This window comes from Oryzias latipes, chromosome 5, assembly GCF_053564925.1.
Source record: "Oryzias latipes strain Hd-rR chromosome 5, Olatipes_Hd-rR_3.1".
In the NCBI taxonomy this organism is placed as follows: Eukaryota; Metazoa; Chordata; class Actinopteri; order Beloniformes; family Adrianichthyidae; genus Oryzias; species Oryzias latipes.
The window spans coordinates 29,407,925-29,428,438 of NC_136241.1; the positions used below are offsets into that span (position 1 = coordinate 29,407,925).

The 20,514-nt window shown below is 39.2% G+C and overlaps 1 protein-coding gene across 10 annotated transcripts in view; it reads right to left on the minus strand.

The window, feature by feature from the left end:
* Positions 1–20,514, minus strand: part of sema3fb (sema domain, immunoglobulin domain (Ig), short basic domain, secreted, (semaphorin) 3Fb) — a 94,867-nt gene that overhangs the window by 32,764 nt on the left and 41,589 nt on the right. The window lies entirely within an intron of this gene.

Here is a 20,514-nt window from a genome sequence, read left to right on the forward strand (position 1 = left end):
AAACCGTATGTTATCTCATACTGGAACAGCTTTGGATGTAGAATTCAGTGGGAAAAGGTTTGGACCCTGCCACAAAAGTATTTCATCACCAATAAAATCAGAGAAATTTCTTTCAAAATTCTTCACAAATTTTATCCAGTGAAACATTTCTTTACTAAGTTTAAAAAAGATCTGGACATAAACTGTTCATTCTGTCATTCCTCACCAGAAACTGTGCCTCATCTTTTTTGGTTTTGCTCTTTCACTCAACTATTTTGGAAAGATGTGATACATTTTATAAGAACTCATCTATGTGAAGATTATAGATTATTTTACGAGCATATTATTTTTGGATATTTTACACAAGAAAGACTTAATGCAGAAAAAATATATGTAGTTAATTTACTTATAATTATGGCTAAATACTTTATACACAAGTGTAAATATGCCAACAAAAAAAACGTGTTTTATGTTTTTCAGAAAGAAATGGTTTTGTATGTGAACAGTATTAAATCTTCCACTAACAAAAAAGCTGTCAGAACAGTTGAAACATGGTCTCTCCTGAAACTTTAACAGATTCCTTTGCCTTATTATTTTTGTTTTCTTTTTGCATAACCTGTTTTACATGGTTATCATTATGTTTTTTTGTTCATTCTCATGGCGAACGTGAAGATTGTATTTTGCACACAGTGGAGTTTTGTGTTTGGTATTTTGTATGTGCAAGATATTGTTAATAAAGTTTATTTTTTTTAAAAAACGAACCGGCAAGAAGTAGCCACGGGGGTCCTGCAGCCATCGGAACCTTAACAAATATTTCATCTCCACCTCACCGTTGCCTTTTTTAAGAAATGACAGCTGGTTTTCCCACATTTATATGTAGTTATGGATCGAAAACAAGAGGAATTTGTTTTAATGTAAATGCGTGTTCCAGCGTCTACAGGAAGTGTCGCCCATAATTCACGCAAAGGCTCATGGGGGCTAGGAATAAGGTGGATACGGATTTTCTGTTTCGGTGGCACTTCTATTACCATTATTGGTATTTGAGACATTCCTTTGTGTCTCTAGAGATGCAGACAGATTTGTGACCACTTGAGGTGAAGATAAAATATTTCTTAAGGTTCCGATGGCCTTCTTATTGGTTCGTGTTAGCGTCTGTTCAAAATGGGAGGTGGCGGCCTCTCGTCCAATCAGAGCACGAGAAATCATCTGCCTTCCGTTTCATGCAAAGTGCCTTCCTTTTCATTCAAAGTGCCTTCCTTTTCATGCAAAGTCACTTCCGTTTCATGCATACTCCTCTCTCACACACACATATAAACTCTTCCTCACACATTCATATATACTTGTCTTTCACATACATACATTCTTTTTTAAGAGTGACAATGAGAGTGAGAATTTATGTATGTGTAAAGTAATATATATGCATGCGAGAGAGAGAATATATGGATGTGCAAGTGAGAATATATGTATGCGAAAGAGAGTATATATGACTGTGAGAGCAAGAATGTATGAATGTGAGAGAGAGAATATATGGATGCGTAAGAGAATATATGTATGCGAAAGAGAGTATATATGACTGTGAGAGCAAGAATGTATGAATGTGAATGGTTCAGAATAAATAATGTCTTATACGGCCCCTCATAGCTTTCACTGCGGGAGTTGAAGCAGAGACTTTCTCTGGGATGATTTTATGAACTCAAACATGGAAACATGATTACCAAGTAGAACTCTTTAAAATAATAAACCTGATCTCTCCACATTCTTCGTGTCTACCATGCATTGATGCACACATCGCTCCATGCAGCGATCAGACCAGAACTTTAGCTGATAGCTCCGCCCATACGCGACCGCGGTATCAGGCTTTAAAGAACACAATTTCTAAGAGGCGGGGCGGGGCGCTGCACACCCCCAACAACAGGTTAGATGACAGTGGGCATTGGGCGTCTCTACCTGGTGCCTTCACGGAGCTTCAGTACATAAGACTCCAACAGCCGCACAGCCTAACGTAGTCCACTATTATATATTCATGAGATATTCATGGCAAAACTGATCCCGCAGAGTTTTTTTTTTGCCGCCCGCTCCCGCCCGCAGTACAATTCAAACCGCCCAATCCCGCGAGATTTGCGTTGGGTCCCGCGGGACCCGGCGGGACCCAATCCCAATGCATCCCTCTACTGCAGAGTATAAGTCGCACCCCTTGCCAAACTATAAAAAAAGGGCGACTTATAGTCCGGAAAATACGGTAAATTATTTTTGTTATTTTCCTGTATGTTATTCTGTGAGGTTTTTAACCCAAGAGTTACACATATAAGCTCAAAGAAATATTATTATTAGAGGGCAGAATACAAGTATTTCATTAAAAAAAACATGCCAAAATTCCTTCTTGCAATTAATGCTAAATCTGATCAAGTCAGTTACTTCAACAAACCAGAGCACAGTGCAGTTAAGCAATGGCAAGATGACAGACACCTCCCTCTGCTAAAACACAGCTCTGTCCTCAGACTATGACAGGCGTGTATATTTGTAAGCTTGCAAACCCTAAAAAGATGCATGCTTCACTGTCACAGCCAGCCAGCCTCTCCTCCTCCTTTGCAGGAAAACACGTGGCTGCTCCTGATCTCCAGGGCTGCATGTTATAGCATATCTCTCCATCTTGAATGAACAGCCAAAAGGCTGAGTTAGGTTGGGAGACGTGCTGCTGACAATTTTAAGAGTCTTGTGTTGCAGTTTCAAATTAAATAACTTCCCACTTTGTTGCTATACAAAGGAGTAAAAGAGACTGAATGTTGTGTATCATCTTCTGCTCATTAGCATCCTGCCCTGCAATGTGATGTAATTATAATAGAACTCATTAGGGTTCCATTAAAGCTAATCTCACATTTGCAATTTCTGTCAGAAACTTTTTTTAAATGAACACAGCTTCTTTAAACTGACAGGACTCTTAGCTTTGGTGGTTTAACTTCAGCTTTTTAAGGCGGGACAAGAATCAAAGTTGATGCAGATGTTGTCCCTGGGGAGCTCTGATGATGTTAGCGCTCCTGGTGAGCAGCGCGGAGTGCAACAGGCATGCATGAAAAGGGCTACTGACAGAGGGGAAAACATTTGACAGCATGGGGTGCACTCGCTACACGAACCTGATATGGGTGTTCCACCCTGCTGCATATTTCTCTCGTTTCATATCGGGTAAAACAAAAGTCCAGGCCGTTGGCTCCGTCAGTGCAGAGCAAGCCCTCACTTGAAAGCTGCTATTCACCCTGTGGAAGTGAGTTCAAGATACATGTTGCAAGTCTATTTCTTTGACCCTCAGAAGAAAGGCAGTGATGAGCAGAATCGGAATTTTTGATCTTCTCAGTTGTGCTTTTCAGTTGTGGAATTTGTGGCCTGAGAGACTAAAAACCAAACCCCACAGTCTGATGAACCAAGTATTTCACCACTTCTTGCTTGTTGCAGCTTTTTCCTTAGCATACCTGTCCCAGCTAAATGATTTAAATTGATTCAAATCAATTTTTAAAATGATTAATAGATGGCCTGAACTACCACCAATGTTTATCTTTCAATGCCTTCACCCCTGTACGAGATTAATCAGAACTATGGACTTCTATGAGGTTCACCCCTCACATCTCTCACATTAGTTCACTAAATATTTTTTTCAAATATTGTGGAAAATTTAAAAAAGAAAATGATCACTGATAAAGAAAAAATTTCTCTGTAAAATCTTATCAGTCCTTTTCTTCCAGGCTTCCGTGCTTTTTAGTAAAGAATGTTACCCTTAAGTTAAGCCTGTAGTCCTTGACGTGTTGTTCTTGGTTTTTATGAGGCCTCCTGGATGGGTCATAGTTGTGTTCCAGTCGTTTTAATTGGTAGGTCAATTCTGGGAAGGTTTCAGGTTCTCGTTCGTTTGCGGATATCGTCTCAGCGTGGCTCTCTGGAGACCCAAAGCCTTAAATCTTTTTCAGTGCATAGTCAGACGGGCAGATTTGAGCCTCACCAGAGTTTGTTTCCAGGGATAATCTACCTAATTTTGCCAGAGTGAAAGCTAACGTAAACTCCGCCGTAGACTTTCAACTTACATGAGGTTTAGTTGAAAATGAATTGTAGTGCGGTTCCATGTGCACATGTAACAGTTTATATGGCTTTAAATTTTTGTAGCCAGAGCAACAAACAAGATTCTAACAAATATCTGTGAATGAAACTCCAGAAAAACTGATAAACTTAGTTGCTAAACCCACTGACCCACAGGGTCCTCAGACAAACGCTCATATTTGCATTTATTCATCTAACAGACAAGTTTCATCTCAAGCTATTCAAGCTTCCAACAATTAAGATCGATATGGTTGTAGGTGTCTTATGGAGAAAACACAGACTCACTGGATTTGTGTGTTTGTGCAATTCTTGGCAACTTGAAATTACAGCAGCTTAAACCTAACTATAAATCCAAAACAACTCCTACGCAAACAAATCTATAAATAGGATGAACCAATTGCCTGATACACACAGACAAAACTTTATTTACGCACCGATCACAGTTACAAGGGCTTACACGGGGGGTTGTGAGACTCCTTTCACGTCTTCAGATTTGTGCGTAGATGATGCATTTAAATGCTGCTAGAATGCTGGGTCATCTGAGTTTATCTTCTTCAGTTCATCTTATCCACTTTGAACTGTGAATAATATTTAGTAAAAACTTTACATTTTTTTGACAATCTCAAACAAATATGCCCTCATAATTAAAATTTTAAAAAAAATCTAAATGCGAATTTTTAAAAGATTCATCACTTTAAAAAAAAAAAATTCTAAAACTGATTACTCCCTCCAAGTGCTGTTCACAGCGATGGCAGGAAGTGCCAGGTACTCAACACCCAGATTAAGAAAACCAATTTTAACTAGATAATGATCACAATCTAAGGGTCAATGACTATTCCAACAGAAAGGGGATTTGTGTTATAAAGTTCATTAAGTTTTCATGAGTCAGCAAACTATCGTATCAATAGGTCAACCAGAGATGACAGATGCTTCTTCAGGGTTAACAGATATGCTTCAGTCCAAAAAATTGATAAGGCCAGTCAGCTTTCAAGGTTTGAGCTTTTATCTTTTTTCACAACAAACAGGTAAAACCCCCAAGTTTATTTCAGTCTAATACGTGAGTTCAATATTTTAGAAGGAATAAAAATATTAGACAATCTCTCTGTGGATTTTCAGCTGTGTTAGTATTGCACATAATCCATGCAGCTTCCTTCTTTCGTGTGGCTTCTGCTCTCTTCTAGATAGCTGGTGGAGGATTAAGGCAGAAGTGAACCACACCAGAGTTCATTTACAAGTGACGATAGACCCAATCAGGGTTCACTTGTTCAAATCCCCTTTCACAGGTTACAGTTTGTAATGCCGCCAAACATTTTTGAGGTGTGGTGGTCACAAACTGCTCACGGCTGCAGCAACACACTTATCTCCTTTTCTGACTCAACCTTTCATCAAATGCTTCCATTAGCTAAATATAAATAAAAGGTCCCATGCTGTTACGCCCCCTTCCGATGTACCATCAAGATATATAAAGAGTTGGATTTGCAAAGATTGACCAAGAAAAAGATGACCCAGGTGTCTAAGTGACAAAAATCTACCAGTCACAACTGTGAAGACAAAAGCCCAACACACACACTCAAGTTTACCTACCCAGTTATGAAGGTTTACATAATTACCAACTTTGATTGTAAGAGCAACAATTTCCTAAAAATTGGTAATGTAATGATTTTTTTTCTGCCTAAAATACTGAAACTGAACCTTGTACAAGAAGCTAAGAATTTGTATAAAATAAATCCCGGCCGCAATCAGTTTTCTTCTCTGACCTCCAGGTGGTAAGGAAAAGAACTCTTTTCAGAATCCTGAGAATCAGTGAGCCAGTGTTGTAAAATCCCACACACTCCTCAAAGGAGGAGGGAAATCTGAGGAAACACACTCTTGTGAACTCCCCCTTTAGATGAGCTGATGTAACGTTTTGTAACCAAAACCAAAAGGTTTCATTCCCAATTGGTTAATGAGTTAATTTAAAGTCCCACTCCTGATCTATTTTAAAAGTGTTTCGAGTAGTCTTTTAGTTATGATTATGCTGTTTTAGCCAAAAAATAACTGTCGTTTTCCAGAACATAGTTTCTGTAACATAGCCGGACCTCACTAAAAATTCACCTCCGAGTTGTGGGCGACATTGTTGACGGGGAGTACACCTGCGCTCCTTTCCCATCATCCCTTTGTTTACACTGTCTCCCACTAGCTCACAACCCCAAGCTAGCATGATCAGTGCAACAAAAATGGCGAGCAATATCTGAGCTATCCACTTGTACAGTTTTGAACCAGATTTTGAATTTAGAAGAGAAAAGAGATGAAAATATTTACAAACACTTCAAAAATCCCAAGAAAAGCCTTAAGATTCCCGTTGTTATGCATTCCAAAAACATTTTTTCTTGCACTGTGTCTGCAAGTGGATGCATCAGAATGGAGGGGAGCATGAAAGTTTGTCGTGTGTGCGTCACAACAACAAGCTTTATTAAACTGCATTTTTTCGTCTGCTCCTGCTTCTCAACAATTTGAATAAAGAAGTACTCAGAAATGCAGTTTAATCTTAATTGTCTTTATACATGTCCACCCTCATGAGCAAATGCTACAAGAACATGTAAAAAGGCTCCTTTTGAATGAGTGTTTGTGGAAGCAAGATGTGTTCTTTTAAATAACTTTATAAAAAAAATGTTTCTAATTAGTTCTAATTATGTAGAATTTTAGGTAATGTTATTTCTTTAACAAGTGGGGATATTTTTTCACATCTGACAACAATTTTTTTAAGGTTTTTTTCTTCTTAATGAACGAAATTATAATAAAATTGCATTGTGTGCTTTAGCAAGGATAACTTTATCAAAACGTATGTATCTCACACAACTGTAAGTTTCTAAAAGAATTCTACATTATAACATGTAATATGAAACAAGTTGTGGCTCGAATGTTTTTAAAGTAGAGGAATAAAGTGTCAATAACCCCCCGTTAGCCTGTGGCACATCACAAACAAGCTGCTCTACTTGAATGGCACCCCGAGGCTCTTTCCACACACCCTGCACACGTGACACACACACACACACACGCACGCACACACAGCAGTGTGATAGAAGTGATAATTAGGGTGTTTAAGAAAGGGTGGGAGAGGTCTCATCCTCCCACACATCAAAGGCAGCCCTTGTCAGGAATACCCACCAAATATTTGGAATGCTGTCAATGCGAAGAAGCAAATCTTCAGTTAAGAGTCTTTATTAGTCCTGTGAAAGTCTGCAGACACGCTTCATTGCAGCAGCACTGACAGGGCAGCACAAAGTCGCTTCAGAGAGGGAAAAACTGCAAGGCTGGCAAAAGTTGGGCAAACTTTTAATAATGTGTAGTAATGAGTGCAGACGCCACGGGCGACGACAGTGCCACAGGTTTAAGACACATGCTTGACATGACACCACTCTCATTAACTTGTGTGGGCCTCAGCCACTGAAATATTCATAGCCATGTGCTGCCTGTGGGCCTGCACAAGGTATATTTGCTCTCCTGGGGGAAGTTGTTGGTTTGTTTGACAACTTAAAAGAGATCGAGACTGAGCTGCAGACAGCTGCAATTTCACTCAGTCTCATATATTGCTTTTAATAGTTGACAAACTGATTCAATCAGGATAAATATTAATGTGCTTTCAGCTATTTCCATTTGGTGTGATATTGCACTGCCTGTTATGAAAGGTTTTGCTGTTTTTGAGTTTGACAAAAAAATGCAGAACGTCCCAAATGATGCGGTTCCTCCAAAAGACCTCTAGAGGCAGGTTGCAGACAGGCCCTAATCTCCTTCAACTCCAATGTTTGAAGTCCAACTTTACTCCTAAAATAAACCTATAGCCACTCGGCTTTCTGAAACTTTTCTTACGTTTATTTGTTCCTTCAGAGGAATTTTATTTTTATTAGAAGCTTGGATGTCATTGGAGCACATTCTTTAGAGGATTGGTTTTCTGACTTGCAAATGGATCGACAAATGAATGTACCCAGCAGATCATTGAACTTTACTATTCCCATCCAACTGGCATTTCTAGAACATTGCTGAGGTAAGCGGCGTAGACACCGGTCTAAATGCCTAGACCACTTCAGGCTTTATTATTACTTCAGAGATTATCCATCCAGTGTACAGACTGAATCTTCACACTCAGAAAATCAACTTTTTGTGCAATATTCTGAGAATAGAGTTCACAAATATGTAAATGAAGATTAAACAAAAAAGTACAATTCATAATTCTTCTCTTCCATGAATACAACACAAGTTGCATTCAAGTTGTATTCAACACAATGTGTATTCATGGAACAGATGTGGGAGTCCCATGGACTCGGTTAAAATGAGCAAACAATTTTCACACCTTAGTCTGGTTTGGTTTGCGTTCACACAGGGCACTCTCAGAAGTGGACCAAAGTCTGAAGCAGACCAAATGGCCTTGAAATCCCTGCAGTGTGAAATGCTGCACTTTAGGGGGCGGTATTGGTTTATGAAAACCTGAAATTAAACAGCAGAAAATCGGCTAGACTCTATAAATCCTGATTACATCACAATTACCCACCTGAACATTTTCCAACGTCTTTACGAGTCCCACTTTTGTTTTTAGCCCATGGCATCTTTCCTCACATTTTCTCAACACATCCTTTTTATTTCAACTTTTCATGATGTTAAACATTTGCACGACTTTGTTGAGTTTGTGCGAGCTGCATGTTTTAAAGCCTGTAGACAAATGACAGAGCGCTTAAGGAATGTGTGCGACTGCTGCACAGTGGGGACAAGGTTAGCTGCTAAATGAGAGGGAACAGCAGCAGCGGGACTCAGCAGCTGCTCATCACAGTCACACAGAGGAAAAATAAAAGCAGGCAGAGGTTTCACAACGCACAGGATGCTTCTCTCTCCAAGTGACAAAATATAAAGGCATAAAGAAATAATCTAACTTCCCGGTAATGCTGAAATGCCAGAGCTGCTGAGGAATTCATGTCTTTTGCGATGTGCTTAAAACTCCCTATCCAATCATTTTATTTTAAAAGCATTCCCATTGTTCATTTATTTAAGCTTAAACTGTTTTAAGCCAAAAACCAAAACACTGTGTGGGACCGTTGGCACGAAACAACTCCGCCCCCCTTCCCATCACCCTCAACTGAGAGCTCTCAGTTAACAATTCTCAGAAATGTAAGTTTGAGCTTAATTTACTTTATATATCTCTTCCATCATGAGTAAAACTGAACAAGATTTTCCTTGGATTGGGTCTTTAAGTATTTGTGCTTGCTATTACAGTTATTTTGTATACCTACACCCCCTCCCTACAATACCTTTACTTTTTCCAAGAATCAAAATTAGACATTTTTACAACTTTACTTTTTGTAGTGTGGCTAATCCTGAAGAGATCTCATGGTTTCACCTCAATTTGAAGGAGGCCGGGGTTCACATGTTGGGTTCACACAAGGGTTCAGGTGAGCTTTGAAACCTGCCCAAAAAGCCAGACTTTCCCAACCAGCATCCCAGGTGGGAATCAAATGTACCCTAAGATTGAGCATGACAAAGTTTAACAATAAAGAAATATTGAAGTCCTCACAAACCGTTTAGAACACTCCTGCCTCACATACAGCGCTTAAATATCACGGACTAAGGGGGGGGGGGAACATTTTCTAAAACATTGATTTGGTCTTTTTGCTTTTGATTAAAAGTGATTAATTTGTTATGACTAAATCAAAAAATGTTCCCCCATTCCAGTCAACATCTGCTAGAAAGGTTTACTGGCAAGCCACTTTACAAAAACATTGGTACGGTTATGAGAGTTGGGTTAAAAAAAAGCTCTACACAGCTTCCTCCCTACAGCACGGGTCTACAACCTTCAACAAAGTTCTTTTCCAATTCTAAGGCGTCTTTTTCCCGCTTCTCTCTGTGCACGGGGAAACAGCCGTTCCGCAACAGCCTCATATTTTGTTCCACCTCTGATGCACCTCCAGAGATAGCGTCAGATGTGAATCGGAGGCGAAACGGGCGTGCTCAGGTGCATTGTGAAACGCTGCAGAGAACAGATCATCCTGCAACCATGACCTCGCATTAAGCATGTAAATACTTGGTAACAGTTGTTGACATGATTTCTTTGTTGTTTTTTTTCCTTTTTCATGGTATATATAAAGACTTTTTTTTTACAGTCTGAACTGAAAGCATTCTTTATGCAGGAGTTATATCCATTTTTCAAATGTAGTTCATAAACACCTTCATAATATCATTATTTAAAACATTAAACATTATAAAGGCTCGTCTGTTCACTTTGCCGTACATAAATATTACTTTCAAAATAAAATAAAACAGAAGTGAAGCTATAGTCATATATTTCTTCATGACTTTAATCTATTTACCACTTTTCTGTGGTTTACAATTTAGGATGAAATAGTCAAAACTCAATCAGCAAAAAATATGTCTAAGAGATTTAATAAAGCACCAATCTACAGGTATTTTTAGCCCTATATAGAAAGTAACTGTGAAATCTAGACAGGTCTCAGATGGTCAGCAGATGCTCCTCCAGCAAGACAACGCTGGTGCAAGTACACGGTTATAGAATGAGGCACATTTTAGGCTTTAGTAACTGGTCGAGTGGTCTGTCCTTCCTCTAAATGTACAAAAGCAGGATTCTGGACTGGCTGTTCCAGTCTTTCTTCCAAAACGACATTTTCTCATCATTTCTGGTGCTGGGAATGTTTGACAAAGGAGTAGTCACCTGGGATTTATCGAGTGAATGCTTCTCCCTTCTCCCTAAAGACTTCTCCCTATAGATCCATTTTGAAACTAAAAACTTACTCACTTTATTCACTCAGACGTGACCAAAATCTGCAGGTTAGAACAAAAGCGACGCTACAGGCCCCCGCAAAACTGGTTTTGTTAAATGAAGGAGATCAGAATATGAGTTTTAAACTTATTGTAATAATGCACAACAACAGTTTAAAATCTTTTGCCATCGTTTTGCTTATCTGAAACCTGTTCATTTTGGATAAAAAGAATTGACTGAATTTAAAGGAGCTTGCACATTTCTTTTATTTTGAGTTTGATGTCTTGCCTGAGGGCACAATACCCTTTCCATAACACCGTTGAATAATAAAGGTGAATATTAGATTTGTCTTCCACCTTTTTCCTACCGATTCACGGTAAATGTGAGGCGTAAATATCCCACCCTTGTCTTCTTTTCTATGGTAAGCTTTGCCATTACAGAACCAAAGGAGCCTTACCCTGGGGCGGAAAAACAGAACACAGGAGGTTACGAAGCTGCACGTGTGCATTTATTTACAGAATATTTTTACATAATACAGCAGACACACATGTTGCATCACCTGCTCCCTCATGATTAAACACTTAATGCCCAAGATAGGCCTAGGATAATTATCAGACAAAACCTAAGTCTGCAGGTGTGCAGACCTGAAGGTTGAGACATAAACATCAGCTTGTGGTGAAAAACTAAACTAAGAAATTCTTAAACCAGATTTTACCAACTTTATGTCTTTCTGTGAAAACTCCTATTTTTTTTTTTGTGTTCTTCTTTCTAATTACGCAGTAAAAGAGGCACATTCACACAGACTGACAAACAATTCTCTTGTTTGCTTCTTTAAACAATTATTTGAAAGAATTTAGCAGCTGTGTTAAATCTGAAATCAATAAAAATGCTAATTTAATTATATTCGCTGTTTATTATATTCGCTGAGTTCTTCACCTCCTCCATTTGGACACAACATGAAAAGGAAACAACTAGAAAATCCGGCCAATAACAGCCAGTTATATTTAAACAAACATCCTGGTTGAAAATACAAAGAACAGTCAATACCGTTGAATACTTGTATAGGGTGAGGGCTTCTCAACAAAGAAAATGTTGAAAAATCTGAAATCCAAAGCCGAGTATAAACTGGCTGTTTAACCCTTTAACACCAGAACTTTAGCTCTAGTGTTGGTGTCCTTTGAATTACATCTGCTCTTCAACCATTTATGCAATTAATGCATTTTCAACAGATTCTGAAGTGGAAAAATGTGATGCATATCAGCGCAAAGCTGATTTTCTCCGTTTTAGGGTCCGTTGGAATTATGTTTTATGCACTATAGGGCGCACCAACATCGATAAGCACAACCGAAATAAATCAATATATAAAAGGCTCCAAATTACAAGGCGCACCATCATTTTTTGTAAAAACTGAAGGCTTTTAAGTGTGCCTTATGTATTGTTGCAGAAAAAAAGAATCCAATGTAGGCCTGCCATGTTGAATTATTTTGCGTTCCACATCAGTGTTTATGTCAAGTTTTAAAACTATCAGGAGTAATTAAACCAACAACCAACCAAAGTTATGCCTTTTCTTGCTCTTGAAAGCAGGCTGTTCATCCTCTGAGTCTGTGAGAAGTGTGACTCCACAGCATCCCTACCAGCACTGATCTCCACTCATGTGAAATGTCAGCCACCACAGTCAACGCTCGCCAAATCCCTGCGCTGGTTCTCACTTGAAGTCTGTCCGTTATGTTTTGTGTCAGTGGGAGACTGGGTGACTTGCTGTTTATTGCTGTAGTCGTCACATTACTATTGCCACCACCCTGTGCCCCCTACACCCCCATTCACGACCTGGGGGCTCACCAGCGCTATAATTAGGAGCCACTGCAATGCCCTGGCCCGCCTGCATCCACTCCCTCTCCTCACTAATGGCACCAATTTGTATTGACTGTCAGCTCCGATGAGCTCTCATGCGGAGAGATGGCCTTATCGCAGGGCCTCTGGCTTCCATCAGCTAAGCCCCCTCTGCTGTTGTCTGCCAAGTCCGGTGTGTTGATGGACAGGCCGAGAGGGCGGGGGGGGAGGAGGGACACATTTGTCTCCATTTTCGTGTAAACTCCTGTCACAGCAGACAGATGTGCTTTGGTGCAAAAGACAACCAGGAATCAAATCTAATCTAGAGGCTGAATTTTCATCGAATATGGGGAATTATAATTCTTTTGCAAAGACATCACAAAGAGAAAATGAGTGTTCTTCTGTTCCAGTTGATTAAAAACTTATAAAAGAAAAAGGTGCAGCTGTGGTGGATGAAAAATGTGTTAAAAAAAAAGTCAGGGGAAGGAGATCTTCCCCTGAGAGTCCCAATGTAATAGTGCACATCTGCCAAAAACAGCTCTGTTTTAATGGATGTGTTTTCTCAACAGTCTGAACCTCAACAGTTATATTTTATGCCCCATTTCCATCCCATTTGAATACTCTTGTAAGGACCCAGATTTCTTTACCTTCTTAAAAGTCACTTTTTTTCTGAAGAAAGAATCAGTGCTCGATTCTTAACCAAGAAACACGTGGAGAGCTACAGGTCACTGGTCAGCAGTGGTGGTGCTTTTATATCTCGTTTTAATCTGGGATTAACTCAGGGTCAGGGTTATCTCTTCTTCGCCCCGAACAGAATCAAGAGAAGGGGTTTGCCTTGATGAAGTGGCATTACTCGAGGGCCTGCCCAGAATCGCAATGAGCCTGCGTATCACGGGGGGGATGGAAAACAGGAGATAGCTTGTAGAATGTGGCAGACAGACCTCAAGGTTGCCTCTCAACCCAGAGTTCTGCGTAGCAGACACCAACATGCACTTAAGACTGTGATTTACAGCAACCCATAACCCAGCGAATCACCGATATATGGTATCTGTCTAGCTGAAAGTATGTGCATACCTTCTGGTTTCCTGAGTACATTTAGCACGGTAATTTCATTTTAAAGCTGAAATTAGAGGCCTGGGGAGGATTGCTGACAATCTGCTGTGCAGATTTCATAAAGAAACTTTGAGGAAGACTAAACCTCTGCCCTCAAGCATGTGTTAGGTTTATCCAAGGGTATAACTGTCACACACTGGACACATGAGAAGACAGACCCTCACTAAAATCTACAACTATGACTCCAAAGTGGGAAAGAGGATGCAGAAAAAGGAAAATAATGCAATTTTGAATGACAGTGAAGGAACAATTGTCCTAGATTAAAGAAAAAGTTCATTTTTATTAAGAGCAAAAACAAAAAAAATGTAGCATCCAAGTTCCAAAAGAGAGACAGCAATTGGAGGGATGAGTTTCAAAAGGTTTGTGCAATTAGTAAAAAGTAACGCACAGCTTTGTGGTGCTGACAATCTCAGATGCAACTAATTTGCAATAGTATGCAACTTCTTGACCTCACATAGGTCAAATATTTTACCAATATATGGCTGAAGCACACAGACTCGAGGAAAGTCTGATCTGGGCCTTCAGAGATGGTCTCCAGTTTGTTCTCGCTCGACGGCAAGTGCAGATTCATTTCTCAGGCCTTCCCACCGGTCAGTTCACCACCAGTGTCTCATTGGAAGTAATCCCAACTGCTAATCGCTGCCTGCTATTCCTAAATGTGTTTATTACAAAGCAGGTAACACAAAACAACGTTGTGCGTCTGCAGTGTTAAGAACACCTGTACCACGAAAAAGGCAAAACTCAGCTGTGTTATTATTATAGCTAGAACATGAGTTTTTCTGCCTCACATCTTACTGATTAAATGCTTTAACCAAGAGGAATTATGCAACTTTTATGGTCCACAATGGAGTAACACTGCATGCACTGGCACACAGGTTTTTAAGCCCCCTGGGGGCTACATTAATGAACAACAGTGGAGTGGAAACAGAATGAAAACCAACCCCAGTTTTACAATAAATGTGAAACAGCTTTTTTAAAGGGCTTCAAGGCCATTGTTCTGCCTGAATATTTCTGCCCTGCATGAGAACCATGGAAGATGTTGGAAAAGAATAAATTATAACTTTTTTTTTTAAATAATCTGATAAGTTAAGATCAAGTCAAACACAGCTGACTTGAGAGCAACAGCAGCATCTGTCAGGGCTGCGCAATGTATAAGAAAATGTAATCCAATGTGTGCATTATGTGGAGTGTTCACTTATTTATGTTGAGAGGCATGTTCTAAAAAATAAACACCAATGGGTGAATCCAAAACGTAATGTTTTTTACAATAATTGTTACGTTTTAAGGCTGTAAAACCTCTCACTGTACACTTTAAACACTTGTTTCAGACAGACATGAACATTTTCACACTTTTCTCTCCTTTTTAACCTTTTCACACCAGAGTTTTAACTCCAGTTAACCCTTTACACTCAACCATTTACACAATTAGCTTAATTCCTGTGTATTCTAAAGCTCAGAAAAGCAGTTTTGCACTGATATGCCGCACATTACCAACGTTAAGTGTTGCATGTCGGTTCAAGGCCGATATCAAAAGCTGCTTTCCTCTGTCAGAATCAGCTGATTCACGTTAATCGCACAAACATCAAAGAGTTATGATATGTCAAAGAGCCTCTGTTATTTAGGTGTCACAGGTGTGTTAAAGGGTGAATAATTTTTTAATTTCAATCCTGTAGAAAAATAAAGTCACTATTATTGAATGAAACAGAAGCTCTGCTCATTACCGCAGATTTATGTAAATTTGGCATACTGAACACCCTCTCTACAGGCGGATATTGATGACAATAGTCATCAGCCAATCAGGACACAGAACACAATGCTCTGCTTTATATAAAAAAGAATACAGCATGCAGAATTGCTCTAAAAAAACTGCGCAACTGGAAAAGATGAACCATGTTGTAGCGAGGGAACACTGTAAAGACCAAACCCGTGTCTTTACAACAACTGTGCCAAGGATGTTGAAGCTTAAAATCTGCAAAACTAATTATAAACCTTTAACAAAAAGTATTTATCTGGATATGAAGTAACATTTGTTACGACACATCTTTCTCTGGTGTTACAGCTTTTGGATGACAGACGACAAATTTGACAAAAGATCACTCTTATGTCGTCTCAGAATTTAGTGTCTGCGTTTCTATTCCAACAGTGTTGTTCTTGATCTACAAGTATCAAAAAAGAAACTTTATTTGGAATTGTGTTTTTGACGATTTTGTTTTTCGAGTCAACCTAATGCTGCAGAGCAGCAACAGATCTTTGCGTCTGTTAGGTGCCACTGGGAAATTTACAGACGAAAAGACAGTAGGTCTGAAAGAAACATGGCTGACAGCAAAGATGTTGTTCCCTGTGGTTATGAATGGCTTATTTGTTTAAGTGATGGGAATTCACAATGTGGGAGGCCAGTGGTACCCAGCCCCTTCCTGGGATTGACGTATAGGCACAACAGACTGTGACAGCACCCATTGTGGTCAATCTCCAGGTCTCTTCCTCCTTACAGGCTCCCAGTAATCTTTCATCGCGGTTAAGCACAAATGGTTGCCTTTTCATCCCATTTCTTGGGAGGAAAGGGTTTGAGGGGAAGGTGTAGGAAGGACAACATTTACATTTTCATGAGGTAAAGGACAGTGACAAAAGCTAAAAGCCAATGAGAAAGACCTCGCTCATGCCCTCTTTGAAGATGAGTCTGGTAATGTCTGATTCCCAGGCCTTGGGGCAGGAAGTGGGATTAGAAAACAAAGCATGTTCCTAAAAAAGGGAAGTCAGCAGCTTCATTGTTCTGGGTGTTGGCTGCTCATCTGCAATGAAAGCACTTGGTCTAAAAAAAAAAAAAATAACAAAAAAAAATTGGGAAGTCTCAAGACACTAAAGGGTACAAGTCATTAATATAAAGCTGCTTTCAGTACACAGTTACTACTTTAAAGTGCCGACACAATCTTATCCACTTTCTCAGTCAGAACAAGATAACAGGTTACCTTAAGAACTTAGTAACCAATTACAAGTTTATATCTCTCCATAAATCCTAACTCACTGGATGAAAAGGAAGTACATTTTCCATTCATTGCGCAGTTTTTACAAATTGAACCCCTAAAGTATGTTTAGAGAAACTCTTTGCAAGTTTAATTTTTTTTGCCCTTTTCAATTGCAACACAAATTGCACACTAAGTAGAGTTTCTTGTTTTGAACTTTTTGTCACTTTCACAGGTCCTTACAGCTTTATCTCTGCTTTTTCCCAACACACCAGGTCAATAAGGTAGCTAGTGATAATGGCTCACAGGATGGGCGGTGCTTCGGGGGGGTCATTGAGTTTACCAAGCCGCTTTAGCTATCCCAGTTTGTCACTGGTAATCTCTGGGCAGCTAACAGGGTAACGTAATCTGACTGATAACTGCGGGAGGTTGATGGAAACAGAAAAAAGCAAAGAGGATGAGAGATCATTTTGTCACCCACTGGGTCATATTTACTGATAATATACAATGAATTTACTGCAGGGATGGCTCAGATGCTGATGTGTATGAAGTGATCACTTGTAAACAGAGACTATACCTATGCCAAATACATTTTTAAGCAAACAGTGGGGGTTTTAAACATTAGTGTCTTGCAATGCTTTGTACGACTGCAAATGTGTAGAGGCTGCAACTCTGAATGTAAAAATATAGATAAAAATCACATAGTTCCCACAAAAAAAACAAATCAAGTAAAATAAAAGCAGGAGCTTCAAGCTTCAGTTTCTGATCATTGTCTAAAAATGATAACATTTGACATCCTGGGACTCTTCCCCATGGTCTGAATGTCACTCCAGTGGAATGTGGGTCACAGACAAAACATATACGCATGTGAACAGCCTAATCTGGTTCTTCTCAGGTAGAATCTTCAGGTGTTCGCTCAGGCAAACCCCTCACCTCTGAGGGAAAGAAAATGAAAAGGTCTGTTTCTCACAACTGCAGCAAAACCTGGGGTTGGGCCTTCTTTTTCTCAACCATAAAATTAAATTTTCCACTTTTTTGTTTTTTTAAATCATGGAAGTTCTTTCAGGTTTTCTCACAATCTCAGCCAAACAAAATAATCTTAAAAAAAAGGGATAATGTATACAAAAAAGACTAATCTTATGAAATTTTAGGCACAGGCCTAATGAGTGCCAAGCCTGGTGAGTTTTGTATTTTTCCTGCAGTTTGGCAGGTACTCATTTAGGAACTCAGTTTGACTTAATGTAATCAGGAGGGAATGTGCATGTCAAAACCTATTTAGTAAGCCAAGTATAAAACTGGCTAAATTTTGACAATGTTGCGGCTCCTGGCCTTGTGTGGTTTTTTTTGTGTGCGTTTCTCCTCTGGAGAACCCTACTCCATCACACTGCCCAAGTCCACCTCCTGCAGGAGATGATTGCTGCCTCCTTCCTTCCTCCAATCACGAGGCTGGGCGGGAAGCATAAAAGCCTCACCTGCCCCAGTGTCAGGGGCAGCTGAATTCCCTGAAAAGGTTACGTTTTCTCAGCTTGCCACTGCTGTCCGACTGGATGTGGGCCGTAACACACAAGCAGAAACTTCTGAAGGTGAAATGAAAACCGCCTAATTTTAGGGAAATTCTGACTTATTATACATTGCAAGAGTGAAAGAATGAACAGCTTTGAAAGACTAAGTATAATTTACAGACTGGGATTAAACGGCAAAATCATTCTCTCCCAGATAACATAACTGTACCTTGAATTACACATCCCAGCAGCATTTTGCCTTCAGGATGCAGGTCTCCTCTCCTCCTTTTGGTCAAACGTTCTTGTCCTCTAAAGGCTGTGATTGAAAGTCATTCAAACAGCTTTTCCTCCCTCCGGTGTGCCACATCGGAGGAGATAAACAAGCCTTCCCTCTCACTCATCACTTGGTTGTCCTGCAGCTCAGCTATGCGCTGAAATTGGAAAGGTGACCTCAAAGAGTGCAAGAATAACTGCCAATCATTGATTGCCAGGACTTTCTACACATCCACTTAGGGGCTCCCCTTTCACTTTTGATCAATATCAGCCACAATGTAGTCGCAGAGTTGCACAGAAAAGAAGCTATTAAGGGAACACTGCGCCTCAGGAAAGATGCAGCTATTTCAATGGATTTACAGGAGAAAGGTGCCAGACATGAACTGTGACATTTTACACGCTTCTTAAAAAAGTAGCAAGATAACTAGCACCTCATGATAATACTGTCAGTGATGAGAAACCTGAAAATCCTTTACCAACAGAATGTTAAAATGTTCTTCAAGTAAGACATCCCTAAGATCCATATACTGTATTTGATTTGTCTTTGGTTTTAATGTTGGCTGCCCTTCCTCACCACAAACCCAAGCATTCAGCTGGACTTGGGACCGGAACAAGAAAGCAATGGACTGTGTAGATTTGTGTTTGCATTGGGATTTTTTTTAAACAGTAATGGTAGCTTTGTCAGCTCCTCCCACCACTGTAAGGTCACTCAGTCAGCCATAAAAAATAAAATAAAAATAGAAATTAGAGCCTGCAACAAATTTAGTTTAAGATTAGGTTTCAGTAAAAACAAATATCTACCTTGGCCTGAGGCAAGTCCCTTTCTGGAATATCACTACCCGCATTTATTTGCAAGAAAGCAAACAAGCTGCCTACAAATTTGCTAGGATGTATCTTTGTCATTTGGCACTGCACAAATGAGAAAAAGAAATTTAGGCCACAAAACTTTTCAACAACAAAAAAAACACAATCCCTGCACAAAATGTTTTGTTAGAGTTTATGTAAAAGTATTTTAACACACAACAGTAGTTAAAAGAAAGAGTTGTCAACCTTTTGGAAAAAAAAAGAAACTCAACAAAACTGAAAAGATAAATTATGTAATATAAAAGCGGAAAAAACAATCATGAAGAATTACATTTAAAACTGGATTAACAAAATCCAGAACACAATAAATACAGTAAAATCAATGAAAACAAAAGCAGAGCAGTCTTTTGGTGTGTAACATGATTGTCTTTAAAAATATGTTCCAGCTTTTTATTGATTAACTGACAGAATTGACACTTTTCAAAGTCCATCTCATCTCACAGCTGGAATACCAGACAGCTGCTCTCATCTCTAGTCAGTCAAACATTAGGTTGCCAACCCCTCAACAAAATTGCACAGAAGTATGCCCATTAGTGACTACGGTAATTTATTTTATAGTCTTATTAAACTGGGTTTGGATAAATGTCAAAAAGCACATTTTTGGTCTTAGAACTGTTGGGAGTTTAAATAAACTCTGCATATTTAAAATTCTTGGAAACAGAAAACTGATGCCATGACACTAAAACAAGACAATGAACTAGATATGAACTAGATATCAATCGGAAACGCCCAAATAAATATTATTGGAAATGTGTTGACAGTTTGAGTTTAGTGAGATGGAGGTTTAAGTTTAAATCTGGAACTTTATTCTGAAAATGACCCAGAAAACTGTTAATGGTTCAGTCCATCGCTCCACACGACAGCCAAGCATAGAAATAAATGGATTGACTTTCATGTAATCAATAGAATGAAGATTAACTCCTAATTGACAAAAGCTTATAGCTGTACCCACCACCAAAAAAAAAGAAAAAAAATATCATATATGCCCTGAACCTGTTTTGTAAAAATGAAGTACCGGTATTTGTGGTGGAGTAAAGCGATTGGATTCATCTCTGAACTTGTTCAAGTGAAGCGAGTGTTCTTATAAATCTTATCAGAAGAAAGTGGCATCTAAAAGTAATAAAAACCAAACACAAATGACTATAAACAATAATTATCACTTGTTAAAAGG